This window comes from Alosa pseudoharengus, unplaced genomic scaffold (assembly GCF_046254945.1).
Source record: "Alosa pseudoharengus isolate Yale_2024_CS ecotype anadromous, Long Island Sound unplaced genomic scaffold, YU_APseudo_1.1 YU_APseudo_1.1_scf_11, whole genome shotgun sequence".
NCBI lineage: Eukaryota > Metazoa > Chordata > Actinopteri > Clupeiformes > Clupeidae > Alosa > Alosa pseudoharengus.
In genome coordinates, this window is record NW_027468576.1 from 8,451,249 (window position 1) to 8,461,010 (window position 9,762).

The window sequence follows — 9,762 nt, forward strand, 5'->3', positions numbered from 1 at the left end:
ATTGGCTATAAAAATGATCAAAGTTTTATTTAGCCTATTCACTGCAGTAGACCGGCATCACTGTATGAAACATTACAAAAACATGAAACATGACATATTACATAGAACTGTAAATCATCTGATCATCTAATATTTACAGATATCTAGGCTATATATAACATTTATTTTATATTTGGCCTGTTATAAAATCATGTATTGAACAATTGAACCACAGCTCAGCTTTAAGAAACTCAAATAGCCTAGATGCATGCTTAGCATTTTGTGATCATTAGGCTAAGGCTACTTTCACAAACTCAGTCAGCTGTCCTCTGATTTACCAATATCTAGGCGATATTTGTAACATTTATTTTGTATTTGGCCCGTTATGAAATCATGTGGAACAATTTAAACACATTGGAAAACTTAAAGCCCAAATTTGGAGACATCCATGCATGTCGAAATTTACTGCAAATTCAAAACTGGATTACTCTGGAACGGCTAACTGTACAGGGGACTGCTTTACACCTTTGTGTTCGGTAAGGTCTGCTGTTTATTTTGATATAAGGTTTGTCGTGTGTTAAAAGAAGGGTTCGTGAAGTATTCCACCGAGATGAATGGGTTGGGAGATCATGGGACGCAAAACCTTCAGTAGAATGTACACTCAAAAAAATGATTTTTGGGTGTAGTAATATATATTCATTCAAAAGTAGTAGTTTTTACATTGTAATATCAACTTTCAGCGAGAACTAGTTAAAAACAGAAATATATACGCAGTATATTCAGGTAATTAATTCATTGAGTTGGAAGAGTACATCTTATTAGAGATTTGCTCATACCATTTACATGCTTTATTGTCATAGCACCAACACCTGAAAATATCAAGTAACTTTTATTCTGAAAGGTTCCATTTGAAATCGCGCATGCGTCGTTGGACACAATTAATTCCGCCAAAATCACTCAGAAGACGTTTTGGGCTGTAACCTGGCTGTAACCGCTGTAACCAGAGACTGGAGACTGGAGTTGTATTGAGAGTAAAGCTGTAAGTATTGCCTTTCTGTTTTAGATTTGTGATAATATATGGATTTCTATGCATTTTGATAGTTTGAGTCTTGCCTGCTAGACGCAATAATACGTGTTAACGTTAAGGTTCGTAGCTAGCCCACTGTAAGTTAACGTTCATATTAGCATATTAGTTGTGATGCCATAACGTTAACTGTTAGTGCTAACGTTAGCCATTTTGGTCCGGACAAGACTATGACAACGTTAACGTACGTCTGTAAAGAGGTGAGCTGCTATTTATTTGGATAAAAAGTACAATAACGTTTACCACGCTTACCTTAACATTTCTCAACTCAAAACGACGAGTTGTTTTTATATATATTTTAGGGGTTTAAGGTCTACATCTAGTAGAAAAAAAATACTTTCCAAAACTTTTGGCGGCAATGTTAGCCATGCTTAACTTTTATAAGTTAGCACTAACTTAGGCTGAAGTAAGTCCACATTTTCCTAAAACGCTTAGAATTAAACTGGCTCCTAATGTTGCATTACCGTAACATATGTGACATTTACTTTACTCGACCTACACCTACAAACTCCCCTTTATAAGGGAGTTCTGCATGAGTGTTGCAGAGTAAGATCAGAGCTTCACTGAGTTTTCAGCATTCCAGAACAGAGAATACGTTACTCGTTTTACATAGGCCTATTTAATGTATTTAAACAAACAATATGGCTTGGTGGTTAATGTTTATGCTGTGACAAACTCAGAACGCATCATTACTTTAGTTTAGACTTAAAACGTTGTATTTATGAAGTTAATCTGTATTGTGTGCTAATAATATATTTCTCTCAACAGAAAGACGTGAGTTGAGGTGTCACTTGTTGGAGGCAGGATTTTCTGCAGGAGTGGAGTGGAGTGTGAGTTGAGGGAGTGTGAGTCTCATTCAGGCAAGTAAAAATCTATGCATGATATAATACTGCTGCGGTTAGTATTAGCCATTATTCACTCTTAATATCTTAAATTGTGATTTACATGGTGACCTTGCAGTTAGGATGAGGGTAGTGGACAGTTGAGGATAGATTAAAGGGTTTCTTATTCATTACAAGTTGAATAAGTAAATACATTATCTGAATCACCACATCTGCCTGTAAAACTGCCTGAAACACCACATCTGCCTGTAAAGGTGACCCAATACTTTTGGCAATTTAGTGTACATGTGGAGGAGTCATGTGAGCCACAGAGTGTTGAAGCTACTGAGCTGAGACCGTTCTTGTACAGACTAAGTCAGGTGTGCTTGCTCACTTTTTTGTAGGAAGATAGACCTTCAGTTTTTCTGACTCTCTTTCTCTCACACACACACACACACACATATTCGTAAGCATATACAGCACAAATTCTCACACTCAGTAGCTTCAACACTCTGTGGCTCACATGACTCCTCCACATGTACACTAAATTGCCAAAAGTATTGGGTCACCTGCCTTGATGTGCATATAAACTTAAGTGACATCCCATTCTTAATCCGTAGGGTTTCATATGACGTCGGTCCACCCTTTGCATCTATAACAGCTTCAACTCTTATGGGAAGGCTTCCTACAAGGTTTAGGAGTGTGTTTATGGGAATGTTTGACCATTCTTCCAGCGCATTTGTCAGGTCACACACTGATGTTGGATGAGGAGACTGGCTCTCAGTCTCCACTCTAATTCCTCCCAAAGGTGTTCTATTGGGTTGAGGTCAGGACTCTGTGCAGGCCAGTCAAGTTCAGCCACACCAAACTCTTGGGTTGTTGGGAGTATGGAATTGTCCAAAATCTCTTGGTTAATGTTGAAGCATTCAGAGTTCCTTTCACTGGAACTAAGGGGCCAAGCCCAGCTCGGGATGGCCACTTCCTGTTCCAACATGACTGTGCACCAGTGCACAAAGCAAGGTCCATAAAGACATGGATGACAGAGTTTGGTGTGGATGAACTTGACTGGCCTGCACAGAGTCCTGACCTCAACCCAATAGAACACCTTTGGGAGGAATTAGAGCTCAGACTGAGAGCCAGTCTCCTCATCCAACATCAGTGTGTGACCTCACAAATGCGCTTCTGGAAGAATGGTCAAAAATTCCTATAAACACCCTCCTAAACCTTGTGGAGCCTTTCCAGAAGAGCTGAAGCTATTATAGCTGCAAAGAGTGGACTGACGTCATATTAAACCCTATAGATTAAGAATGGGATGTCACTTAAGTTCATATGCGCATCAAGGCAGGTGACCCAATACTTTTGGCAATTTAGTGTATGCTCTTGTGTTTTCCTGAGACAGTTCATTGTTTATGAATATGGCTTCAATATTGACACTATATTAAACTGTTAACAGAACCAAAGCATTGAGGAGAAACGTGACACTGTTATCCGCAGCCTCATTGTGTACCTGGGTGAGAAAGTGGAGGACCTTTTTGAAGATTGCCAGGTAAAGTATGATTACAGCTCACAATCAACTTAATGATTTACTTTCTGGAAATTATGTCATTATGAATGAGGAAATTCTGATTTGTCGCTCAATAGAATTGTCTTTTTTCTTGTAAATTGTATGCAGGAGGACTGCCGCAGTGATGCCAGGCAACATGTCCTCAAAATCCTGGTGGTTCATGGTGCAGAGGATCCAGCTGATGTGGCCATCGTTGTTGAAGGAAAGGAGATGATCGAAGGATGTGGATGCACCGCAAAAGCATGCGCATTGCTTATGGGACTCATTTATGCCCTCAACCTTGCATATCCGCCAGCACTTCGATACACTTTTGAAGTTTTCCAAAAACTTTTCTTGGATTTGGATGGCATTAAGCTGTCCCCAAAAATACAAGCTTTAAAGTTGAAATTGCTGGCTTAAGTTTTTGTCAAATGCTTTTGGCTTCCCGTTAAGTTGTGTTATGTTGTGTTGTGTTGTATGTTGTGTGTTTGTCTTTGAGAGCAAGATAATATTGACACAACCACATCTTTGCAATATTTTCCGACAAATTGAGTGTTTTATCTTTGATATGTTGTAATACTTGGAGACAAAAACATTGGGTAGGAGTGGCATTGATTGTTAATTTTACTAATGGTAAAACACTGTCCTTTTAGGATTCTGGTTGTGTTAGTCTGTCGCTGTAAAACTTCACCTCCTGTTGTTTTTTTTTGTTTTTTCCTTGTGATATTCTCATTTATATTTTATGCCTTAAACATGGGTTAAACATTTTGACAGGCAGTATGTATGGTCACTAGTGATATTTTAGTTTTTTTTGTTTTTTTTTAATGGTGAAGAAAAGCAGTCATTTGAATGAGCATTCAACAGTGTTTTACTTTTTCAATACAGTAAAAACATATCAGTGGGTACATGCAGTGTTGAGTTTCAGTGATGACTGCCCCGACATTATTTGTTGCCCCCCGCCCCAACGTTAAATTCATATAATGTGTCAACATTGTGAGCATGGCTGTTTTGACAAAATAAACAGTTAATTGCATTACATTTTAATTGTGTGGTATGTGGTAAAAGTATATTAACTGCATAAGGTTAAGATTTATCAAAAGAAAATAAGTAATATTGCAGAATCATAGTGAGTAAAACAACTTAATAAAACTAGGTAATTAAACATTTCAATCAGAAAAAATATAGTAAAATCTACTTATTCACTTCATAACAGTAAATATTACAGACATGTAAGATTTACTTAATATTTTGATAACTGATATTCCTGTATGAAAATAATTAAATAACATTTACATAATATCATCACAAATGTTAAGGTTAGTAGTAAGTACATTGTACTTGATACTGGTAAGTAAGTTATACTTGATATTACAGCATTAAAATTTACTTAGAAAGTTTGAGTGCAAATACTTACAAGGATTTTATTAAGTAAATTCTACAAGTCATTTCTTTCAGTGTATGATTAAATTGAATTATATTATTTACTTTTCTCGCGAACCGTTCAACTAAGCAATTATCGGGTAACATCGTTTAAAAGCTGAGAAAACGCTCTTTCATGTGATACTTGTGATGTCTGTGTGATAAATAGGCTACTTCGCGAGCAGTGTTGGTCAAATAAATTGGAAAAAGTAATTAGTTACTGATTACTGATTACTGATCCAATAAAGTAATCTAGTTACTTTACTGATTACTTATTTTCAAAAGTAATTAGTTACTTTACTATTTACTTTACTTAGTTACTTTACAAAAACACACTAGCTATACACAACCTGAATACACTTTTTTAAAACTTGGTTTTATTAGTTTCAATCTTAACTTTTTGGTGTGTATACTCCTTCATTTGAATAGATGTAAATAAATGGTGATGGTGCCCAAAGCAGAACTGTTAGTTTAAAATATTTCTTAAGAAATACTACTAATTTGATGCAGTTTAACTCATTTATAAATGGTGCGCTGTAACTTTAAGAGCATCTATACAACTCTCATAATGATCAGCTCCATTCAAATATAAGCCTATGGCTAGTCCACAAACTCCACATTTGGCACTATATTAGCAATAGTCATGATATTAAGTTGGTATAAACAGCTAGCTAGACATTTTCTGTTTGCAATTAAAAGTGATAGCCTATATGAGCCTGGTAGCACCTATCTGAATGTGTTTCAATCGGCATAGGCTACTGTGCTTCATGTAAATGCTTAGTTTAAGGCAGTGGTTCTCAAACTTTTTCTTTCATTCCCTACTTTGATCAAGGGGGCCTTTTCGAGCCCCACCTGTCCTTCATTGCTCTAAGAAAGTGGTAGGTCAAGCTTAAAATTGTCAAATGTATTGAAATAATGACAAGTTCTAAATATATCCTCTTCAGCAGAGTTAAAATCAGCTGGTGCTGCAGATATAATAATAAATAAATACATAATGTGCCATTGTAAATTAAACACACATATTTCTGTTTTCCAGCAACATATTAGGAAGCATGAGCCAATATTTTACAGCATTGTACAATATATTCAATGAAATACCAACATGCTGCATTAAATGGATCCATAATCCAGTCATACTGAGCACTGCTGGTTGGGAAATATTTTTGAAATAAACTTTGCAGGGATGTGATGTAGGCCTACTGTTTAATACATGGGATCACAAGAGTGGCTCCCGAAGCAGACGTTTCAGCGATTTCACTCAGATTCTCAAAGGCATACTGTTGCGATCGAGGCGCCTGTCCCATACCTCAAGTTTTTTGGTGAATGCAGTAATCTTATCTGCTAGGTGAGGTAGGTGCTTGTCTTTGCCTTGTAACTGGATATTTAACTCATTGAGCTTTCTAAATATATCGCAAAGATAGGCCAGCTTTAAGAAATGTTCATTAGTGAACGTGCTTGCAGATTCAAACATGCACTCACGCTGCCTTGACACGAGCGCTTCCCTATGAATAACACAGTGCGTCCATTGCGCATCGGGTGCTACCTGGGCCTAGGCTACAGATAAAAAAATAAATAAATAAAAACTCCTGTTTTTCGCGCCCCACCTGGCATGTCTCCGCGAACCAGTAGAGAAACGCTGGTTTAAGGGAAACGAATTGTTGAAGACTTCAACACTCACCAGCCCCATTAAGGCAAAGACCACATTATATTTTTGCCCATTTTCCAAATCACAGTGAATGCAGCCAGAATATTATAATGCCCTGGCTTCTGTTATAACGGGCCAGTAGGCAACAGGGAACCCGCAACGTCCTCTATTTTCACCTGTTGCTGCAGCCGTCATGTCGGGATCTGGGGGTGTCTCAATGAGTTTCACATTTCTGTGCCGGCTTGCTAGGTGCTTGCTCAGATTTGAGGTGGAATTTTTCGCTGTAGACAACATGTTTCTTCCCATGAAGAGTGTACAGCGTTAATGTTTTTTTCGTAATGTCTGAACTGCAATGAATTAAATGCTCCATGTTCGCGCTCTCTCCCGCACTCCATGTCTTGCACACGTGTGTTTATTTACATCTATATCGCGCAGCTATAGCCTACATCATTGTCAGGAGTTAGTCTCACAAAATCCATATGGCAAAATCCCAAATTCTTTTACTGCCTATGACAAAATCACGGTTTAGTAACACAGTAACGCAGGCTGCTTGCAGGAAAGTAAAGTAATCTAATTACTATTTTTGCAATTGTAATCCCTTATTTTACTAGTTACTTGAAAAAAGTAATTGGATTACAGTAACGCGTTACTTCTAACGCGTTACTGCCCATCACTGTTCGCGAGTAGTTCAACTGAGATGACTGGAATTTGGACGCACTTTCTTTCTTGCGCTGTCACTTTCTCCACTGCGTAAAATACTCAATTAATTTGCGCTGTGAATGCTTAGATTATTTTGACAGGCCACACAGGCTAAATAAAAATCGCTATTAGTAGGACGCAAAGCAGAATATTGAAAGAAGGGGGCACCAAGGCCACCGTGGCCTGTAAACCTGATTTTCAAAGGGGCCTCACGGCCAACGCAAGAGGCAACGACGTGGCCGCCGTGAAATTCCTACCCTGTTTGGGGGTTTATGTCTGTATTTCTCCTAAGTTATAAGTCTAAAGTTAGCGTCTTTATCGTGACATGTTTCCCTTTTAGTTCTCCCTCGTGTATGATCCTTTTTGTGTGGGGGGCTGCGTCCACCCCTGTTGACCTGCTCCGTGTGTATTGTGTTCTGGGTCTGTGTCCCTGCTCTCGTTCTCAGCTAATAAACCTTTTGATTGGACAACTGTCTGTGTCGCTATCAAATCGTTAAAATACCTTCACCGCTCGCAGCCATTTTTCCACACCTGTGGCCTCCTTGTGGTTGCTGCCGGTCCCGGCAGGCCAAGCGTGTTGCAATTTGATGACATGACCTATCGCAATATGCCGGTATAACAAAAATCTCTATCGTTGGCCAAATTTTTATCGCATACCGCTTATACCGTTATATCGCCCAGCCCTACTTTGAAGCTCATTTAGCAATCTTGGTGCCGCTTTTATTATGTTAGAGGCTAGGCTAGGGAACATAAATTTATGCTACCAAATTAGCTTGCTAATAGGTAGGTGCAGCATGCAACTATGTGAAGTGCCAAGCCGGTGTTATGTTAGTTCACTTGCTAAGGAGCACACTTTTGGACTACTAATGTAGCTTGGTAATAGGCTAAAACAGTAGCTTTTGTTTGTACATGGTCCTGGAGCGACGTTGCCATGTTGGTCTTGGACCGTCTTTACAATGTTGGTCCAGGACCCACATTGTCATGTTTGTCCAGGACCATTATTACAATGTTGATCCAGGACCGTCATTACAATGTTGGTCCAGGACCCACATTGTCATGTTTGTCCAGGACCGTCTTTACAATGTTGGTCCAGGACCCACATTGTCATGTTTGTCCAGGACCGTCATTACAATGTTGGTCCAGGACCGGCTTTACAATATTGGTCCAGGACCCACATTGTCATGTTTGTCCAGGACTGTCTTTACAATGTTGGTCCAGGACCCACATTGTCATGTTTGTCCAGGACCGTCTTTACAATGTTGGTCCAGGACCGACATTGTCATGTTTGTCCAGGACCGTCATTACAATGTTGGTCCAGGACCCACATTGTCATGTTTGTCCAGGACCGTCTTTACAATGTTGGTCCAGGAGCGAAACTGTCATGTTTGTTCAGGACCGTCATTACAATGTTGGTCCAGGACCGACTTTATAGCTTGCTAATAGGCAATACAAATCTGTCAGTTGTCGTTAGACTGTTTTTCTTTTTTGCTACATTTCTGAGAAACTTGCCATGTTTAAACCTTTATACAATAAGCTGCAAAATATTTTTGTCTGCTTTGTTTATTCCAGGCCCATTATAGGGAAGTTTGTCCCTGTACATCACAGGGAAGTTGGTCAAGGTCCATCATAAGGAAGTTGGTCCAGGTCCATCACAGTGAAGCTGGTCCAGGCCCATCACAGTGAAGCTGGTCCAGGCCCATCACAGAGAAGTTGCTTCATGTCCATCACAGGGAAGTTGGTCCAGGTCCATCATAAGGAAGTTGACCCAGGTCCATCACAGGGAAGTTGGTCCAGGTCCATCGCAGGGATGTTGGTCCAGGCTCATCATAAAAAATGTGGTCCAGGTCCATCACAGGGAAGCGGGCCCAGGTCCATCATAAGAAATACCAGTCTGCACACACTCTGCTTTGGTCTGGACCCAAATGGATGGTCAAGCGATACATCACTGTTTCAATTTAATTTTCTCCTCATTAATCTGTTTATACTATAATTAAAGGGGGTGGGACAGCAGTTTAAGAAAGATGTTTAGTAGGGGATTGACTTTTACCATGTTAAGCTATGGAGACTGACTGAGTGTGGGTCGTTAAGGGCACTTATTTGGAAAAATATATTGAAATATATTTTAAGTGTCAAATTTTTTTTTTCTGTCAATTTTGAATATGTACATATATTTCAAAATATATTGTGAAAATATTTTTTTGTGTATGGGGAACATTATATTAATGTGAACACTTACTGTTACAGCTATAAAAATGGCAGAATCATTGTGAGGTGGGCTACACGCTTCACAATGACAGCAAAGAGTTGTCATCGTTATGTGCTTTGTCCATCAGACAACGCAGCTTTCTGCGGTAAGACACGCATGCTGCTTGACTTGGTTCCACTTCCTATATACCACATAACGATAATACTGGAAATTTAAATGAAGGATCAATAGTCGGTTTTCCTTTATTTAATTTTAAAATATTCGGTCCTCGGTCGGGTATATTTTATAATATTTTATAACATATCATTAATGGCACTTCCAAAAGTTTTTATTAGATAGATTGGTGCTGGGTAATAAGTCTTAGTG

The 9,762-nt window shown here is 38.9% G+C and overlaps 1 long non-coding RNA gene across 1 annotated transcript; it reads left to right on the forward strand.

Moving 5' to 3' along the window:
• The first annotated feature begins 1,880 nt into the window (after window positions 1-1,880).
• LOC143116656 (uncharacterized) lies at window positions 1,881-3,662 on the forward strand. Its single transcript, XR_012985886.1, has 3 exons — window positions 1,881-1,923; window positions 3,338-3,430; window positions 3,557-3,662. It is a non-coding gene; the product is annotated as an uncharacterized LOC143116656 (long non-coding RNA).
• The last annotated feature ends 6,100 nt before the right edge of the window (window positions 3,663-9,762 follow it).